General features: G+C 45.8%; 1 protein-coding gene and 1 pseudogene across 2 annotated transcripts in view; one reads left to right on the top strand and one right to left on the bottom strand.

Moving 5' to 3' along the window:
• Positions 1 to 9,545, bottom strand: part of LOC105487209 (ring finger protein 185) — a 47,443-nt gene extending 37,898 nt beyond the window's left edge. For both annotated transcript variants that reach the window (XR_011614065.1, XM_011750575.2), the window contains exon 1: positions 9,414 to 9,545. The gene's annotated coding sequence lies outside the window, so the exon portion shown is untranslated. The remainder of the gene's footprint in view (positions 1 to 9,413) is intronic.
• A 3,916-nt stretch (positions 9,546 to 13,461) lies between these two features.
• On the top strand, positions 13,462 to 15,004 carry LOC105487295 (small nuclear ribonucleoprotein-associated protein N pseudogene; annotated as a pseudogene).
• The last annotated feature ends 5,674 nt before the right edge of the window (positions 15,005 to 20,678 follow it).

Genomic DNA, 20,678 nt, shown 5'->3' with positions numbered 1-20,678 from the left:
GCGGAGCTTGCAGTGAGCTGAGATCGGGCCACTGCACTCCAGCCCAGGCGACAGAGCCAGACTCCGTCTCAAAAAAAAAAAAAAAAAAAAAAAAAATTTAAAAGGGTGGAGGGGGCCAAGGACTTGAATAGAGACATTTCTTCAAAGAAGATATACAAATGTCCCAAAAGCACACAGAAGTGTGCTCAACATCACTAATCATTAGGGAAATGCAAATCAAAAGCACAATGAGATACCATTAGAATGACTACTATTTTTATAAAACCGGGAAATAACAAGGTTTGGCAAGGATGTAGAGAAATGGAACCCTTGTGCTCTGTTGGTGGGAATGTAAAAGTACAGCTGCTGTGGAAAACAGCACGGAGGTTCCTCAAAAAACTTAAAAACTGAACTACCATATGATCCAGCAATTCTACCTCTAGGTATGTACCCAAATAATTGAAAGCAAGGTCGCAAAGAGTAGCAGTATTCACAATAGCTGAAACATGGAAGCAATCCAAGTGTGCATCAACAGATGAATGGATAAGCAAAATACATACAATGGAATATCATTTTATCTTCAAAAGGAAGAAAAATTCTGACATATGCTGCAACATAAATGAACCTCAAGAACATCATGTTAAGTGAAATAAGTCAGTCAAAGGAAGACAAATACTAAGCTGGGTGCAGTGGTGCCCACACGTAACCCCAGCTACTTGGGAGGCTGAGGCAGAAAGATCGCTTAAACCCAAGAGTCTGACACCAGCCACACGGTTAGACCTCATCTTCAAAAAAAAAAAAAAAGGACAAACACTGTATGATTCTACTTGTATGATTCTACTTATATGATGTACTTAAAATCATAGATAGTGGAATAGTGGTTGGTAGTGGCTAGGGTGAAAAAGAAATAGGGAGTTATTGTTTAACGGACACAGAGTTTTACTTTTGCAAGACGAAAACAGTTCTGGAGGTAGATGGTGGTGATGCTTCCAGAATATGAACATACTTAATACCACTGAGCTGTATACTTAAAAAATGGTTAAGATGGTAAATTTTATATGAATTTCACTACAATTAAAAAAACTAGGTCCAGGTACAGTGGCTCATGCCTGTAATCTCAGCACTTTGGGAGGCCAAGGCAGGCAGATCACTTGAGGTCAGGAGTTCGAGACCAGCCTGGGCAAGTGGCAAAACCCCATCTCTACTAAAAACACAAAAATAAGACAGGTGTAGTGGTAAGCGCCTGTAATTCCAGCTATTTGGGAGGCTGAGACACAAGAATTGCTTGAACCCAGGATGCGGAGGTTGAAGTGAGCTGAGATGATACCACTACACTCAGCCTGGGTGACAACGGAGTGAGACTCTGTCTCAAAAAAAAAAAAAAAAGAAAAAGAAAAAAAAGGAAAAAAAAAAAAAAAACCCTACATTTCCATAAAAGGTCATATATTGTGTGATTTTCTTATTAGAATCTTATTGGAAATATCTAGAATAGGCAAATTCATAGAGATAGAAAGTAGATCAGAGGTTACCAGGAGCTGGGGGGAGGAGAGAATAAGGAGTTATTGCTTCATGGGTAGAGTTTCTGTTTGGTAAGCTGAAAAAGTTTTGGAAATAGTGGTGATGGTTATATGACATTGTGAATTTACTTAATGCCACTGAATTGTACATTTAAAAATAGTTAAAAATGGCCAGGCACAATGGCTCACTGCTGTAATCCCAGCACTTTAGGAGGCTGAGGCAAGAGGATTGCGTGAGCCCCAAAGGTTGAAGCTACAGTGAGCTGCCACTACACTTCAGCCTAGGCCACAGAGTGAAACCCTATCTCAAAAAAATTTAAATAAATAAAATTAGTTAAAACGGTAAATATTATGCTATGTACATCTTACCACAATAAAAAAAATTATAAGAAAATCTATGCTCCTTATTTAAAAAAATCAAAACTACATTTCTATCCCACTAAGAACATACCAAGTGCTTATTATACACATTATGTCTACATAATAAGACTTATTGAATAAATGAACAGTTAAGGAAATGGAAATCTATGCAGGCCATCAGAAGTAATGCTTATAGGCTGGGCGCGGTGGCTCACGCCTGTAATCCCAACACTTTGGGAGGCTGAGGTGGGTGGATCGCCTGGGATCAGGAGTTCGAGACTAGCCTGGCCAGCATCGTGAAATCCCGTTTCTACCAAAAACACAAAAATTAGCTGGGTGTGGTGGCAAGTGCCTATAATACCAGCTACTCGGGAGGCTGAGGCAGGAGAATCATTTGAACCCGGGAGGCAGAGGTTGCAGTGAGCCGAGATCGCACCATTGCACTCCAGCCTGGGTAACAGAGCCAGACTCTGTCCCCCCCCGCCAAAAAAAAAAAAAAGAAGTAATGCTTATGAGATGGCTGGCAAAAACATGGAGACATTAACATTAAAATGTGTTTTTTCTTCAGTTTTAGATTTTAATAAGAAAAAGCAAGATATGGAACTGTGTACAGTGAGTGATTCCAACTATTACAAATGTGCCCGTGGGCCGGGCACGGTGGCTCACGCCTGTAATCCCAGCACTTTGGGAGGCCAAGGCGGGCGGATCACGAGGTCAGGAGATCGAGACCATTCTGGCCAACACAGTGAAACCCCGTCTCTACTAAAAATACAAAACATTAGCCGGGCGTGGTGGCGGGCGCCTGTAGTCCCAGCTACTCGGGAGGCTGAGGCAGGAGAATGGCGTGAACCCAGGAGGCGGAGCTTGCAGTGAGCTGAGATCCGGCCACTGCACTCCAGCCTGGGCGACAGAGCGAGACTCCGTCTCAAAAAAAAAAAAAAAAAACACACAAAAAAACAAATGTGCCCCGTGGCAGGAAACAAGAAGGAAATATAGCAATTGTAACAAAGGTTCTCTAGATACTAGAGCTAGGGATGATTAGGGTGGGGAGACGAAGATTTTTCTGCATTTTCCAAAATGTCTAAAATGAGCACATTGGCGGGGCATGGTGGCTCATGCCTGTAATCCCAGCACTTTGGGAGGCTGAGGCAGGTGGATCACTCTCATGAGGTCTGGAGTTCCAGACCAGCCTGGCCAAGATCATGAAACCCCCCTCTACTAAAAATGCAAAAATTAGTCGGGCATGGTGGCACGTGCCTGTAATTCTAGCTACTCGGGAACTGAGGCACAAGAATTGCTTCAATCTAGGAGATGGAGGCTGCAGTGAGTCGGCATTGTGCCACTGCACTCCAGCCTAGGCAACAGAGCAAGACTCCATCTCTAAAAATTAATAATAATAAAATAAGCATATATTACTTTCACAATTTACATTACTGAAGTTTTTGTTTCAAGGTACATGTCCAAGATGGTCTGGTTACAGTTGAATGCTGTAGGATCAAGATAGGCCTAGGTGCACTGTAGTTATGTAGCTATGAGCAGCTAGTCCTGAGCATTCAAAACACCACTGACTCTTCGACTCCCTGCCTATAACCAGACATACACCAGAGTAGCACCCAAAATGAAGGCTCCCCAACTGGTCTTATCATATCTTGGTTGACAACCTCATTTCTGGACACAAACAGTACCCTTTCTTTCACTTGACCATGGCCACTCCAACTCCACATGGCCAGAAGTGGCTGGGTTTGAGTCAAGCTCTGCGTGGTCAGTAGCCTCAAATGGAAATTTACTTTGTGCTTCAGTATGTCCAGATCCAACTACATTCAGATCAGGGAGATACTGGCATTGCCTCAGAATTTGCAGGTCAGATCACTGAGTTGTTTCAAGGGATCTGCAAACTCTTTGAATACCTACATTCAAAGTTGTACATGATAACAAATAACTCAATTACAAAATGAGCAAAAGAGCTAAACAGACATTTCTCCAAATAAGATATGCAGATGACCAATAAGACATCATCATCATCGTCAGCCATTAAGGAAATGCAAATCAAAACCACAATGAGATATCACTTTACACCCACTAGGAGAGAGATAATTTTTTTAGTGGGCAATAACAAGTGTTGTTGTGGATGCGGAGAAACTGGAACCCTCATAAATTTGAGTGCAAATGGCCAGGTGCGGTGGCTCACGCCTGTAATCTCAGCACTTTGGGAGACTGAGGCAGATGGATCACCTGAGGTCGGGAGTTCAAGACCAGCTTGACCAATATGGAGCAACCCTGTCTCTACTAAAAAAAAAAAAATACAAAATTAGCCGGGCGTGGTGGTGCATGCCTGTAATCCCAGCTACCCGGGAGGTTGAGGCAGGAGAATCGCTTGAACCCAGGAGGCAGATGTTGCGGTGAGCCAAGATCGCACCACTGCACTCCAGCCTGGGCAATAAGAGTGAAATTCTGTCTCAAAAACAAACAGACAAAAAATTTAAAGAAAATAAATTTTAGTGCAAATGCAGGCCGGGTGTGGTGGCAATACCTGCAATCCCAGAACTCTGGGAGGCCTGAGGCAGGTGGATCACCTGAGGTTGGGAGTTCAAGACCAGCCTGCCCAACATGGTGAAACCCCATCTCTACTAAAAATACAAAAAACAGCTGGGCATGGCGGCACACGCCTGTAATCGCAGCTATTCCAGAGGCTGAGGCAGGAGAATCGCTTGAACCCGGCAGTGGGGGGTTGCAGTGAGCTGAGATCGTGCCACTGTACTCCAGCCTGGGTGACAGAGTGAGACTCCGTTTCAAAAAAAAAAAAAAAAGACAATGAGGAACTGTCTCAGATATCTGATGACACCAGGGAGACTTGATAACTAAATGTGATGTAGGATCCAGGATCGGGTCCTGAAACAGAAAAAGGATATAGTAGGACAAATGGCAAAATTTGAATAAAGTCTCTAGATTAGCTAGTAATATTGTATTAATGTTAAATTTCTTGTTTGGATAATTTTGATATAATTATGTACAGTTTTGACATTAGGTGAAGTTAGATGACAAATACACAGAAAGTTTGTGGATTATTTTTGCAAGTTTAGTATAAGGTTAAAATTATTTCAAAATAAAAGGGCCGGGCGCAGTGGCTCACGGCTGTAATCCCAGCACTTTGGGATGCCAAGGCGGGTGGATCTCCTGAGGTCAGCAGTTCAGGACCAGCCTGGCCAACATGGTGAAACCCATCTCTACTAAAAATATAAAAATTGGCCGGGTGTGATGGCACATGCCTGTAATCCCAGCTACTTGAGAGGCTGGGGCAGGAGAATTGCTTGAACTTGGGAGACAGAGGTTGCAGTGAGCGGAGATTGTGCCATCGCACTCCAGCCTGGGCAACAAGAGTGAAACTCCATCTAAAAAATAATAATAAGGGGCCAAGCACGGTGGCTAAAGCCTGTAATCCCAGCACTTTGGGAGGCTGAAGCAGGTGGATCACGAGGTCGGGAGATCGAGACCATCCTGGCCAACATGGGAAACCCTGTCTCCACTAAAAATACAAAAATTAGCCAGGCGAGGTGGTGTGCGCCTATAGTTCCAGCTACTCAGGAGGCTGAGGCAGGAGAATAGGTTGAACCCGGAAGGTGGAGGTTACAGTGAGCCGAGATCGCGCCACTGCATTCAAGCCTGGAAGACAGAGGAAGACTCCGTTTCAAAAAGAAATAAATAAACAAATAAAATAAAAAGTTGAAAAACAATATATGGCTGGGAGTGGTGGCTCATACCTGTAATCCCAGCACTTTGAGAGGCTGAGGCAGGAGAATCGTTTGAGCTCAGGGGTTTGAGACCAGCCTGGGCAACATAGTGAGACCTCGTCTCTACAAAAAATTTGAAAGTTAGCTGGGTGTGGTGGTATGTGCCCGTAGTCCCAACTACTCAGGTGGCTGAGGTGGGAAGATGGCTTGAGCCCAGGAGGTCAAGGTTGTAGTAGGCTAGGTTTGTGCCACTGCACTCCACCTTGGGCAACAGAGCGAGTCACTGTCTCAAGTACATGATGCAGGTCAGGAATTGGCAATTTTTTTCCGTAAAGGGCCACAGAGTAAATACTTTAGACTCTGTCGACCATACGGTTTTTATGGCAACTAATCAACTCCACTGAGTAGCATTAAAGTACCCTAAGAAAATATGTAAATATATATGTATAAATATAAATAAATGGGTGTGGCTGAAATGAACACTGAAATTTTATTTTCCTGTAATTGTCACCTATGTAATATTATTATTCTTTTATTTCCCATCATTTAAAAATGTAAAAAGCAGGCCAGATATGGTGGCTCATGCCTGTAATCCTAGCACTTTGGGAGGCCGAGGCAGGCAGATCACGAGGTCAGGAGATGGACCACCCTGGCTAACACAGTGCAAACCCAGGAGGTGGAGCTTGCAGTGAGCTCAGATCACGCCTCTGCACTCTAGCCTGGGCAACACGGCCAGACGCCATCTCAAAACAAAAAAGAAAAATGTCGGTGGCTCAAGCCTGTAACTCCAGCACTTTGGGAAGCTGAGGCGGGTGGATCACGAGGTCAGGAAATCGATAGCATCCTGGCTACCACGGTGAAACCCCGTCTCTACTAAAAATACAAAAAATTAGCCAGGCGTGGTGGCGGGCGTCTGTAGTCCCAGCTACTCAGGAGGCTGAGGCAGGAGAATGGTGTGAACCCGGAAGGCGGAGCTTGCAGTGAGCCAAGATGACACTACTGCACTCCAGCCTGGTCGACAGAGAGAGACTCCGTCCAAAAAAAAAAAAAGAAAAATGTAAAAAGCATTCTTAGCTCACAGACCATATAAACAAGCAGTAGGTCCAAGTTTGGTTCACAGGCTATATACAGTAAGAGGATCCCCACTCTAGGTCAGAATTTGCTAATGTGTGCTTCAATTAAAAAAAAAAAAAAGATTTTACATCAAGTAGATTAAACAAATGAAACAAGTTATTATCTTGGCTTATAAAGCACATTTCCTTATTGCAGGACCTCTCAGTGCTTTTAATGTGGTATTACATATTGAGAAGCTTCAAGAAAGAATAATGGTATGTGGCTTTCTCAAACTTATTGTTAGCATCAAATCCTTTTTTCAGAGCCATTTCTTCAGACCAGTGGCCTGAAGAACACACTTATGAGAATGTTAATTCAGATGCTTCTTTAAAAGGAAACTTTTAGATCAAGAAGTTCTAAAAACTCCAACAAATTAAGATCATTTTACCCAGTACCTGGATAAGATCTGAATAAGCATTTCACAACTTTTTTATTTTTTAATCTTGGGAAATACAAGTCGATAAACACTGGCAGGAAGTTTTGGCTCAACCCTAACCTTTTTTTTGTGGGGGCAGGGGAGCAAGTCAGCAGAACTGGGTCATAATATGGAGCCTCTGCTCCCTAAGATAACATAAACATTCCTAAGCATTCTAGCAGGTGTTGAAAAAGTGACTTAGGCGAGCTCTGTAATGCACAAAATAAGGACATAATAATGTTTGATTAGAAAACTAAAGGTATGCTAGAGGCCAGGCACAGTGGCTCACACCCGTAATCCCAGCACTTTGGGAGGCTGAGGCAGGCGGATCACTTGAGGTCAGGAGTTCGAGACCAGCCTGGTCAACATGGTGAAACCCCATCTCTACTAAATACACACACACACACACAAAATTAGCTGGAACTGGTGGTGTGTGCGAACTGGCAAGTCAAGTCTATAAGAGGACTGTTTTTATATGATGCACGGAAAGCTAGCCAACAGACTGCAAAAACTCTCTCACATGTATACACATATTGCTGAAGAGAGGATTCAAGCAGGGATTATGTTTCAGGGAGGAGAAGGCTGGTCTGAACAACCTCAAGGGGTCCTCCCAACTGGGAGTCCTCAATTTTGTGACTGAGAGTTCACTGGCTTCTCCTGGTCAAACATAAAATCTTCAGAGGCATTTCCAAGTTGTTCTTAGAAAAAAGCTACTAACCCATGGGGTGGGACCCAGTTTACTTATTCATTCAACAAACATTTAAGGTGCGTCTATCAGATATTGGGTCATTCCAAAGTCCTTGAAAAGAAGGATGGTGCCCAGGACAACCAGGAAGAGATTACGTAAGGTCAGAGGCATTGGCCTTATTTACAGGAGATGTAGGCTAAAGTGATGGAAGTGTCAAGAAAAGAGAGAAGAAAAAAGTCACATTTGCCCTAAGGGCAGAGTCAGCACCAGATAGATGCAGAACAACTCCTTAGAATCACAGACTTTCAAATTGGAAAGGACCTTCATCTAATACCTATATACCTCTCTCGAAAGGAGGCACGGAGGCAATCCATTCACTCCATCGCTGGTCAACTCTGATGATTCTTCCATTTAAGTTCTTCTATTAAGCAAAAATCTTGTCTTCTTGTAGAATTCACCTGTTAGTCCTAGTTCTGCCTCTTTTAGCCTAAAGATGAAGTGGAAGTCCCCTTTGCCATTAACAATATTTTCAATTTTTTTTTTTGTTTGAGACGGAGTCTCGCTCTGTCGCCCAGGCTGGAGTGCAGTGGCGTGATCTCGGCTCACTGCAAGCTCCGCCTCCCGGGTTCCCGCCATTCTCCTGCCTCAGCCTCCTGAGTAGCTGGGACTACAGGCGCCCGCCACCTTGCCCGGCTAGTTTTTTCTATTTTTTAGTAGAGACGGGGTTTCACCGTGTTAGCCAGGATGGTCTCGATCTCCTGACCTCGTGATCCGCCCGTCTCGGCCTCCCAAAGTGCTGGGATTACAGGCTTGAGCCACCGCGCCCGGCCTATTTTCAATTTTTAAAAAGTTAATTCCCTTCCAGTGCTGTCTTTACTGAGCTAACCATTCCAGTTCTTTCAAAGTTCCTGACCTGGCACCAGCTGCCTCAAAGCGAAGAATGGATATCTAGTGCTCACAGCAGGAAAGCACTTAAAATCAATGAGATTCAAACATCAGTATATACAGGACCCTCCTAGGCATAAGTTCAGATTCTAAACCAGAAGTCTGAATTGAGTCCCGCACTGTAAAGCCGGCATCTCAGAGAATTTCAAAGCAGATGGTGTAAGAACCATATTTTGAGAAACACTGCCCCGTTTTAGACACGAGGAAACTGAGGCCCAGCACAGGAAAGAGATTTGGCCCAGAACGCAAAATTGTCGGTGGAGAAGTCTCGAATCCAGGTCTCTTACTCTCAGCCCAACTCTGTTCACCGCGCTCCCCGGCCTCTGCTTCTCCACTCAGGGCAAACTCGTGAAATGCACTCCCAGATGATACAGGCGGCCTCGCACGGGGGACAGAATGGGAATCAGTGCCCATGCCTCGAAAGGAGAGCTTGTGGGAGCTCTTCTCTTTCTCAAGGCCTCAGTTTCCCCAATCTGTAATCATGGGACGCAGAACCACAACGCCAGCCCGTCCTCTTTTCGGGGACCAGAGGCACCACCGGTCTTGCTGTCTCTGGGCCCCTGGGCTCAGATGTTGAAGCCCGTGTGTCCCGGGAAGGCGGACCCGGGTCTCCCGCCCCCGTCCCTAAACCTTGGCGGTCCCCGCCCCAACCCCAGCCCCTCACATACCTGCCTCTGCGCAGTTAACGCCGTGGGGGGCCGCCCAGTCAATCAGTTTTTCGGCTACACGGCCAATACTATCGCCGCGTCAATCTGTTGGGTAGGACCTCTGACCCCTCCTACGCGGACTCCAGTCACATGACGCGAAGCCGCCTCTCTCGGAGGGACTTCCGGCCCCAACCGGAAGAGGTTTATCTCCATGTCCTAAACTCTAAGGTTCCGCCTGCGGGCAGGAAGCGGAGGAACCCTGGAGCTCTTTGGCAGCATTTCAAAGAACTTGGGTTCGGGGCTCCTGAAAGAAAAAAACTGATTTCCGACCGGGCGCAGTGACTCCCACCTGTAATCCCAGCACTTTGGGAGGCCGAGGCAGGATGGATCACATGAGGTCAGGAGTTCGAGACCAGCCTGGCCAACATGGTGAAACCCCTCTGTACTAAAAATACAAAAATTAGCCGGTCGTGGTGGCGCACATCTGTAATCCCAGCTACTCGGGAGGCTGAGGCAGGAGAACCACTTGAACCCGGGAGGCGGAGATTGCAGTGAGCTGAGATCGCACCACTGCACTCTAGCCTGGGCGACAGAGCGAGACTCCGTCTCAAAAAGAAAAAAAGAAAGAGAAAGGAAGAAAACATTCCGGAAAGTACCAAATAAACTTGGAACATCTTGTTACACCAGAATATAAGGATGATGGTAATAAGAATCAAGGGAATATGTCAAAGAACACAGGAGCTGTCTTTAAAGAGATCTCACTGGCCAAGTCAGGGCAATTTCAGAATCAAAATATGGAGTAATAGTAATACAGTATAACTAATTGAATAAAATAGTAATCCATGAGTCTTTACAGACATAAAGAAGTGAGTATATTAATGGGTGAAGGGAAAGTCTTCCTTTTAGTAGAATGCCAACTAATAAACTGTTGTAACCGAGTGAGTTAGAGAGAAATGCCACACTTTGAGACGAATTCAGAAGTCCTTTATTAGCCGGCGACCGAGAGACAGCTAAATTCAGGAGTCCTTTATTAGCCGGTGACCGAGAGACGGCTAACTCTCGAAATTCTCTCGGCCCGGAGGAAGGGGCTAGTTTTGTTTTTATACCGTGGTCTAAATAGGGGAGGGGGGAGTTTAGCTGAAGCAATTTTTACCCTGTCTCTACTAAAAATTTTACAGAAGCAGAACTGGCAAAAAGTTAAAAAATTAATTGGTTACAAAAGCAGTTACAAAAAAATAAACAGTTCCAGGTGCAGGGGCTTAAACTATCACAAAGAGAGAAATGCAGGGGCTTTGGGTGCCATCCAGGGAGCGCATCCCCAGGAGCTGCTGGTGCAGCTTGCCTCAGTATCTTATCAGTAAGTGCATTTCTGGACATGCTTTGAGTCAGTTTACTCTAGTTATGCCCTTAAGGGAGGGAGGTAAAGGGGCTGTAAGTGAAGGAACTAAAATGGAGTCTGTCTGGCTCTCTCAGCTAAGAGAGACCATCAGGTTAAAACAAGGTAGGGTATGACAAAACATGGTGGAATTAGAAAATCAATAATGTGTGGTAGAACTATAGAAATGGGATGTTTAAAACAGTAAAAGTGTCTCCCACAAATTACCTATTGATTACAAAGGGAAAACGGTGATGTTACAGAGGTGTAACCTAGCAGAACAAACGGATCAAAGTGATCAAAGTTAACACCACTAGTTAGTGGGTCAGATCAAGGGCCTCCTAATAAAATGCACTGAGGATACATCTCATCTGTGGTATTTCTGTCAGAAGTGCACCGTGCACATCTCATGAGGAAGCGCTAGAGAACCCCAAATGAAGGACACTCTCTACAAAATAATTCATTGTCATGAAAAACAGAAAAGCCGAGGAACTGTTCCAGTTTAAAGAAGTTAAAGAAGACTAAAGAGGCATGACAACAAAACATGGTGTGTGATTCTAAATAGGACCCTGGACTGGGGTGGTGGTGGTGGTGGTGGAATAGTTGTAATGGACAATATTGGGACAAGTAACGAAATTTGAATATGGATTGTGGATTAGCTGTTAATACATATTGTATCAAATCACATACTGATAGGTGATGGAGCTTGTGACTTGCACTCAAGCAATAATTGGAGTTCTTGACAGCCATTTCATTCATTCAACAAATATTATGAAATGCCTACAGTTACCCAGGAACTGTTAAGGATTGGACTTGAGTAGGAGGTGAACATAGTAGATAAAGGCCGGGCTCAGTGGCTCACGCCTGTAATACCAGCACTTTGGGAGGCCGAGGCAGGCAGATCAGCTGAGGTCAGGAGTTCAAGACCAGCCTGGCCAACATGGTGAAACCCCGTCTTTACTAAAAATACAAAAATTAGCTGGACATGGTGGCGGGTGCCTGTAATCCCAGCTACTTGGGAAGCTGAGGCTGGAGAATTGCTTGAACCCAGGAGACAGAGGTTGCAGTGAGCCAGGATTGCGCCATTGTATTCCAGCCTGGGTGACAAGAGCAAAACTCCGTCACACACACAAAAAAGTAGATGAAATAAGCTCATAGATGAAATTCCTAGTCTGCCAGCCACCTTCTCAAGTTCCTGTGATCAAGAAGTAATACAGGGGACGTTTCCAGTCACACAAACCTGGATTCGAAACCAGGCTCTAAAAGAAAAACAGCCCCTGATATTCAGGAGATGGTCTGGAACTCACAAATAGACCTTAGTGTGTTCTCTTATTGAACATAAAAACTTCACAGAACAGCATCAAACAAGACCACTATGTGACCATGATGGATCAAGACAATAACAAAACCACTCAAATCATGTCTGAACCCAGACAAAACATGAGCATTGTTCAAACTACAAAAATGGCCAAACATTTCTTTTCTTTTTTTTTTTTTTTTTTTTTTTGAGATGGAGTCTCGCTCTGTTGCCCAGGCTGGAGTGCAGTACCGCAATCTCGGCTCACTGCAACGTCTGCCTCCTGGGCTCATGCCATTCTCCTGCCTCAGCCTCCCGAGCAGCTGGGACTACAGGCGCCCGCCACCACACCCGGCTAATATTTTGTATTTTTAGTAGAGACGGGGTTTCACTGTGTTTGCCAGGATGGTCTCGATCTCCTAACCTCGTGATCCGCCCGCCTTGGCCTCCCAAAGTGCTGGGATTACAGGCTTGAGCCACCGCGCCCGGCCAGAAAACCTCATTTTCTTAAACCCTACTCCAAATCACCTAATGCAAGCCCAAATCCTATGTGTCTTTTGTAACACTTTGTTACTGAGATGTCCCTTGTTTTGTTTGTTTGTTTGTTTTTGAGACAGAGTATCACTGTGTCACTCAGACTGGAGTGCAGTGGTGCAATCTCGGCTCACTGCAGCCTCTACCTCCTGGATTCAAGTGATTCTTCTGCCTCAGCTTCCCGCGTAGCTGGGATTACAGGTGCCCACCATCACACCCGGATAATTTTTGCATTTTTAGTAGGGACGGGGCTTCACCTTGTTGACCAGACTGGTCTCGAACTGCTGACCTCAAGTGATCCTCCCACGTTGGGCTTCTACAGTGCCGGGATTACAGATGTGAGCCACCAAGCCCAGCCGCCCTATTGTTTTTCATGATTCATGTCCTCACACCCTTACCCCATAACAAGTGATAAACTCAATTTGTTTAACCACAGGTGTGTTCCAATTTCTTCCTACCTCAAAAGGTTGTTATGAGGATACTTGGAACAAGTTCAGCACAGAGTGAGCTTTCTCTATCAGTCAATCCATTATCTATTTTTTATTTAAAAAAAAAACATGGTCTCGGCCGGGCGTGGTGGCTCAAGCCTGTAATCCCAGCACTTTGGGAGGCCGAGACCGGCGGATCACGAGGTCAGGAGATCGAGACCATCCTGACTAACCCGGTGAAACCCCGTCTCTACTAAAAAATAGAAAAAACTAGCCGGGCGAGGTGGCGGGCGCCTGTAGTCCCAGCTACTCAGGAGGCTGAGGCGGGAGAATGGCGTGAACCCAGGAGGCGGAGCTTGCAGTGAGCCGAGATCACGCCACTGCACTCCAGCCTGGGCGACAGAGCGATACTCCGTCTCAAAAAAAAACAAAAAACAAAAAACAAAACAAAACAAAAACATGTTCTCAGCCTGTGGCCCAGACTGGAGTGCAGTGGCACACCATCCTGACTCACTGCAGCCTTCAACTCCCAGGCTCAAGTGGTCCTCCCACCTCAGTCTCCTGAATAACTGTGACTACAAGCACGCTCCACACCAGCTAATATTTTTAAATTTTTTGTAGAGACAGGGTCTCGCTGTTGCCCAGGCTGGTCTCGAACTCCTGACCTCAAGGGATCCTCCCAGTTTGGTCTCCCAAACTGTTGGGATTACAGGCATGAGCCACCTCACCCAATGCTTTCAATGTACTTTTTAAAAATTCTTTCTTTCTTTTTTTTTTTTTTTTTTGAGATAGCACCTCACTCTGTCACTCAGACTGGAGTACAGTGATGCCATCTCGCCTCACCTCAACCTCCACCTCCCTGGCTCAAGCGATTCTCCTGGCTCAGCCTCCTGAGTAGCTGGGATTACAGGTACATGCCACTATCATCTAGCTAATTTTTGTATTTTTAGCAGAGATGGGATTTCACCATGTTGGCCAGGTTGGTCTCGAACTCCTGACTTCAGGTGATCTGCCCTCCTCAGCCTCCCAAAGTGTTGGGATTACAGGCATGTGCCACCACATTGCCTCCTCAGCTTGCATTGTTTCTAGAAGAACCTGCACCATACCTTTATCTGTAGCCTTCACCCAGGTCTTAAGAAGCACGAAGTTTTAACTGTGGACACGGGATTTGGTGGAGCAGCAGTCACGACTGTGGGCATGAGTAGCAAGACTGCAGCAGCACATTGACTATAGAATGAAATGCATCCTACAGGAAGGCAGAATCTTCTTTGGCGCCTTTAAGGCGTTTGACAAGCATGTGAATTTGATCCTTTGCGATTGTGATGAGTTGAGAAAGATCAAGCCAAAGAATGTGAAGCAACCAGAGCTCAAAGAAAAGCACTTTTGGGGTCTGGTGTTGCTGCATGGGGAGAACTTGGTGTCCGTGACTGTGGAGGGGCTACCCCACCAAGATACTGGCATTGCTCGGGTACCACTTGCTGGAGCTGCAGGAGGCCCTGGCGTTGTTAGGGCAGCTGGTAGAGGAGTATCAGCTGGTGTATCAATTTCCCAGGCTCCTGCTAGATTAGCAGGCCCTGTCCCAGAAGTTGAGGAACCATCCCAGCAGGTAATGACTCCACAGAGAACAGCATTACTGGAGCCCCAACACAGTACCCACCAGGACTGGGGACTCCACCCCCACCTGTTGGCAGAGCAGCCCCACCTCCAGGCATTATGTTTCCTCCACCTGGTATGAAATCACCCATGGGCCTACCAATTGGGCCTCCCCTTGCTGGAGGGATGCCAGTAGGCATGCCCCCTCCAGGAATGAGACCCCCTCCACCAGGAACGCATCCACCAAGACCCTAGGATACTGCTGGTCCATCTCAGTCACTTTTCCCCCTACAGTGCATCTTGTGAAACTGTGTCCTGTTTGTGAGCTTTTTGTCCCTTTTTTCTGCATTAATCATAGCTAATAATAAATGCCTAAAACAATTAAACTGTGGGAAAAAAGATATTGAAGCCATCAGCTTTCATTAAGATAAATTCATTGATTATATTCCTCTTTGCTCTTTTTGTTGGGTTCATAAGGTGGAAAAAATGGAAAAGAGTTCAACTTTTCCTTAGTCGGAATGAGGTCATTCTCATGGTCTTTTCTGGAAAGCAATAACCACATTCCTGAAACTTTAACATCAGGGAACCAACACTGTTTATTTCTTCATGTTCTTGTTATTTAAAACGTTCCCAAGAAGTAACAGAATTGAAACTACAAAACTTGGAAGCACTTCAGCTTCAAAAATATATCAAGTAGTATCTTCTCTGCTTTAGCACACTAAGGCACTTATAGTCCCTGGAAGCCCTGTTGGTGATGTTGGCATTTATCCTGCCAGAACCCAGCATAGATTTAATATTATTTGACGCCCACAACACATTGTGCTGAATAAAAAAATATTCATTCTGGTGGGGAATAATTTTAAAAATATACATTTTCTGATTTCTTCCTCTGCTTGCTCATGAGTCCCCCTGCCTCCTCCCCTTCTTTGCCTTTACTCCTCTAATAATAACAGTAGCTAATATTTATTGAATGTTTATAATGTGCTGCATACTGTGCCAAGGGCTTTATACAATTTAACCCTCACTCCAGGATTGTGAAGGAAGTCTTATTACAGATGAGACGCTAGAGGACCAGAGAAGTTAAGCAACATGCCCAAGGCCACACAGCTGGTAAGAATCAGGCCCCAAATTGGAATCTGCTCTCAAAACCTGCTCCTGTTGAAATGTTGCTTCACCACCCTGGCACAAAGAGTAGGGTCTGTGAAGGGATGGAGGGAGGGATACGCTGGCAGGGAAGGAAGGGCTTGGGGTAGTGGGTGGGCCTGGTGGGAATGGAAGACCATTCAGAGACATTTAGACCCTCTCCAGAGGGCAGAGGGAAGGGGTGGAGATTAGGAACACAACCCAAATAGAAGGCCCCTGTAGAACCTCAGGGGGAGCCACAAGTTTGGGGGACCAGGAAGGTTGAAGAGTGGGTGAATTAGGCCAGGTGCGGTGGCTCATGCCTGTAATCCTAGCACTTTGGGAGGCTGAGGCAGGCCAATCACCTGAGGTCAGGAATTCGAGACCAGCCTGGCTAACATAGTGAAACCCTGTCTCTACTAAAAGTACAAAAATTAGCTGGGCATGGTGGCGGGTGCCTGTAATCCCAGCTACTTGGGAGGCTGAGGTAGGACAATCGCTTGAGCTGGGGAGGTAGAGGTTGCAGTGAGCCGAGATCACGCCTTTGCACTCCAGCCTGGGCGACAAGAGTGAAACTCTGTCTCAGAAAAAAACAAAACAAAACAAAACAAAACAGAAACAACCAGGGCCGGGTGTGGTGGCTCACACCTGTAATCCCAGCACTTTGGGAGGCTGAGATGGGCGGATCACAAGGTCAGGAGATCGAGACCATCCTGGCTAACATGGTGAAACCCCGTCTCTACTAAAAATACAAAAAATTAGCCAGGTGTGGTGGCGGGCGCCTGTAGTCCCAGCTACACAGGAGGCTGAGGCAGGAGAATGGCATGAACCCGGGAGGTGGAGCTTGCAGTGAGCCGAGATTGCACCACTGCACTCCAGCCTGGGCGACAGAGTGAGACTGTCTCAAAAAAAAAAAAAAAAAAAACCAACCAAAGAGTGGGTAAATTATAAGGTGGGAGAAGGGCATGATTAAGGACAGCGCCACAGGTATTTACTTGCCAAGTGAAGAGAGGCAAGAAGTCTGGGAGACCTTCTGGCCCATGCGATCTTTTTTTTTTTTTTTTTTTTTTTTTTTTTAACAAAGTCTGCCTCTGTCACCCAGGCTGGAGTACAGTGGCACGATCTTGGCTCATTGCAACCTCTGCCTCCTGGGTTCAAGCGATTCTCGTGCCTCGGCCTCCCAAGTAGCTGGAACTAGGCAGACACTCACCACTACACCCAGCTAATTTTTTGTATTTTTAGTAGAGATGGGTTTTCACCATGTTGCCCAGGTGGTCTCGAACTCCTGAGCTCAGGCAATCTGCCTGCCTCGGCCTCCCAAAGTGCTAGAATTATAGGCATGAGCCAGCCCTATTTGATCTTTTAGGACTCACAGGTCCCTGCCCTTCTTGGGGACCAATTTTATCATCTGTTCAGTGCAAGGAGAGAGAGAGGATTCCAGTATCCCAGGGAGCACCAGCTCTGGTAGGTGGTGAGGAGGTAGCATCATTTTCTCCTCGAGTCTCCTCGCCTGACATGGGGGAGAAGGTTCCCTGGACCTGGCCAGTTCACTGCCCCTACCCCACATTAGTCTCTCCTCATAGGTACAGGAGGCTGAGAGAGGAAGACCATGTCTGCAGACAGAAGTGAGAATAAGCCAGAGAAAGTACTCCCTGATTCTCCTAAATCCCAGTGCTTCCACAGAGGAGTGGCCAGGTTAGGAGCATGGCCTCATTAGTCCCTAGATCTAGAGCAAATAGACAAATCTTTGCTGTGTGCCCTCAGACAGGCCACCCACCCCTGGGCCTCAGGCTCCTCTCATTCTCTGTGTATGGGTGCTAGGGTCACGTTGAAGCCCACTGCACCCCTGCCATCAAGCTCCCTGCCCCAGGACAGCTCAGGGTCCATTTATTCTGTCTCCTACTGGGGCTTGGCCCAGGGCTCTGCCCTCACGGTGGCCCTGATGTTCAGGAGCAGAGTGAACCAGCTTGACCTTTCAGATTCAGGTCTGATAGTGATAGTATTTTTTGTTTAGATACATGGCCACCAGGTAGTATCTGAGCCGTATTCTGGGATCTTCTGAGACCTAGGTCAGCAGGACTCTATTCTTGGGAATTAGGCTCTTTCCAGAGGATTCTAGGATATTCCTAGCAAAGATGAGGCATGGCCAAAAGTTCGGGAAGCTGGCCAGGAACAGCAGTTCACATCTGTAATATAAACATTTTGGGAGACCGACAAGGGACAATTACTTAAGGCTAAGAGTTCAAACCAGGCCAGGCAATGTAGCAAGACCCTGTCTCTACAAATAAAACTTTAGCTGGGCATGGTGGCATTCACCTGTAGTCCCAGCTACTGAGAAGGCTGAGGTGGGAAGATGACTTGAGCCCACGAGCTTCAGGCTGCAATGAGCTATGATCATGCCGTTACATTTCAGCCTGTGTGACAGAGTCAGACCTTTACTCTGGAAAAAAAAAAAAAAAAAAAAAAAAAAAAAAAAAAAAAAAAAACCACCACCACCAACAAAAAACTCTGGAAACCAGGAAAAGAAATACTAGTGAAGAGAAGGAGAATATGAAAAGGCACTGAGAAATTATGGAATTATGGGATCCTGGGTAGTGTGGAGAGGGAGGGAGGTGGGGTACTCATTGGACAGTGGAGCTGCCTTACACATCTGGGAGACTGAAGGAAGGGCAGATGTTTGCTCTGGGCCTAGTATGTGCCAGGTATTATGGGCAGGTCCTTCCCTTTTTTTTTTTTTTTTTTTTTCTGAGACAGGGTCTCACTCTGTCACCCAGGCTGGAGGAGGGCAGTGGTGCGATTTCGGCTCACTGCAGTCTCAACCTCCCTAGGCTCAGGTGCTCCTCCAACCTCAGCCTCCTGGGTAGTTGGAACTACAGGCATGTGCCACCATGCCCAGCTAATTTTTATATTTTTTGTAAAGACAGCAACTTGCCATGTTGTCCAGGCTGGTCTTGAACTTCTGGGCTCAAGCAACCTGCCTGCCTTGGCCTGCCAGAGTGCTGAGGTTATAGCTGTGAGCCACTGTGCCTGACCGGGAGGTCCTTTTCTTGTTTTCTTTGTTTTTGAGATGAAATCTCACTCTGTTGCCCAGGCTGGAGTGCAGTGGTACAATCTCCGCTCACTACAACCTCTGCCTCCCGGGTTCAAGTGATTCTCCTGTCTCAGCCTCCTGAGCAGCTGGGATTACAGGCGCGCCACACCACGCCCAGCTAATTCTTTTGTATTTTTAGTAGACACAGGGTTTCACCATGTCGGTCAGGCTGGTCTCAAACTCCTAGAGGTCCTTTTCTCATACTTTTCTCAGTGAGTCTTTTTTAACAGTTCACTGAGGAAATAATTATTTGTGGCCACTTTACAGAGGAGGAAGCTGAAGTTCAGAGAGGTGAGGAAATGTGGCCAAGGTCACACAACAAGGAAACAGAGCCAAATTCAGTGCCTCTAAGTCCAGAAGGATGAACTAGAAGTAGAGTTGCCAGATAAAATACAGGATTGCCCAATTAAATTTGAAGTTCACATAAACATCAAATTTTTAAAAATATAAATATGTCCCAAATATCACCCGGGACATACTTCCATTTAAAAATTATTACGCTGGGTGTGGTGGCTCATGCCTGTAATCCCAACACTTTGGGAAGCCAAGGCAGGAGGATCGCTTGAAGCCAGGAGTTTGAAACTAGCTTGGGCCACATAGTGAGACCCCATCTCTACTAAAAGTTTTAAAAATTAGCCAGGCATGGTGATGCATGCCTATCGTCCCAGTTACTCAGGAGGCTGAAGTGGGAGGATCACTTGAGCCCAGGAATTCAAGGCTGCAGTGAGCCGTGATTGTGCCACTGCGCTCCAGTCTGGGCAACAAAGCAAGATCTTGTCTCAAAAAAAAAAAAAAAAAAAAAAATTATATGTTGTTTATCTAAAATTCAGAATTACCTTGATGACTTTTCTTTTTTGCTAAATCTTTGGTAGAGGGAATGCCTACACCTTGACAGCATAAAAGGGCAGAGCCTAGGACTGTGGGGTCTGGGAGAGATGTGAGAGCGACATCGCGACCCCTTCTCAGGCCTTGAGGAGGAGGCCCAGGCACTAGCACCAGGTCACCAGGGTCTACACAAACCAAGGTCTACACAGCTCCCAGACAGGTGTCTAGAAACTTTCCCAGGGCCTAGGGCAATGAAGACTTAAAGGGACAATGGCCCTCAGACTCTCCCCAACCCTGTACCACATTTATTCACCCTCCCCCCATACCAAGAAATTGCCCTATCCTTTGTCCATCCATGTTCAGGCCAAAAACCTGGGAATCATTCTTGTTTCCCCAATACTACATGTAGAGCTGTGCTATCCAAAACAGTGGTCTTTAGCCTCAAGTGGCTGAGTGCTTGAAGTGGAATCCAAATTGAAATGCACAGTAAGTGTAAATAAAATACACACAGGGTATCAAAAACTTGGTACCAAAAAAGGGAGTAAAATGGCTTGTTAATAATTTTTAAAAATAGTGATTACATATTGAAATATTTTACACATTGGATCACATAAAGTGTATTATTAATCTTTTTTTTTGAGACCAAGTCTCACTCTGTCATCCAGACTGGAGTGCAGTGGCAGGATGGATCAAAGCTCACCTCAGCCTGAACTCCTGGGCTCATAGTGATCCTCCCACCTCAGCCACCAGGGGCGTGCCACCAGGGCCAGCTCATAAAATGTCTTATTAAAATTACTTTCACCTGTTTCTCTTATGTTCTTGATGGCTAGAAAATTTCAGATTACATTTGTGGCTAGCATTGGAATTTTGTTGACCAGTGTGGGTGTAGACATTGTCTGATTTGTTCATCTGTAGAATAGGCTTGGAGAGGTGGAGTCATTGGCTAATAGTCATACCGTGGCAGAGTGGGATGGGAAATCAGGTTATTTTGAACCCTGAGCCCATGGCTCCCCGTCAGTCC

This window comes from Macaca nemestrina, chromosome 15 (assembly GCF_043159975.1).
Source record: "Macaca nemestrina isolate mMacNem1 chromosome 15, mMacNem.hap1, whole genome shotgun sequence".
Classification (NCBI taxonomy): domain Eukaryota; kingdom Metazoa; phylum Chordata; class Mammalia; order Primates; family Cercopithecidae; genus Macaca; species Macaca nemestrina.
Note: the sequence above shows the minus strand (reverse complement) of the source record. Positions and strands in the feature narration are given on the sequence as shown.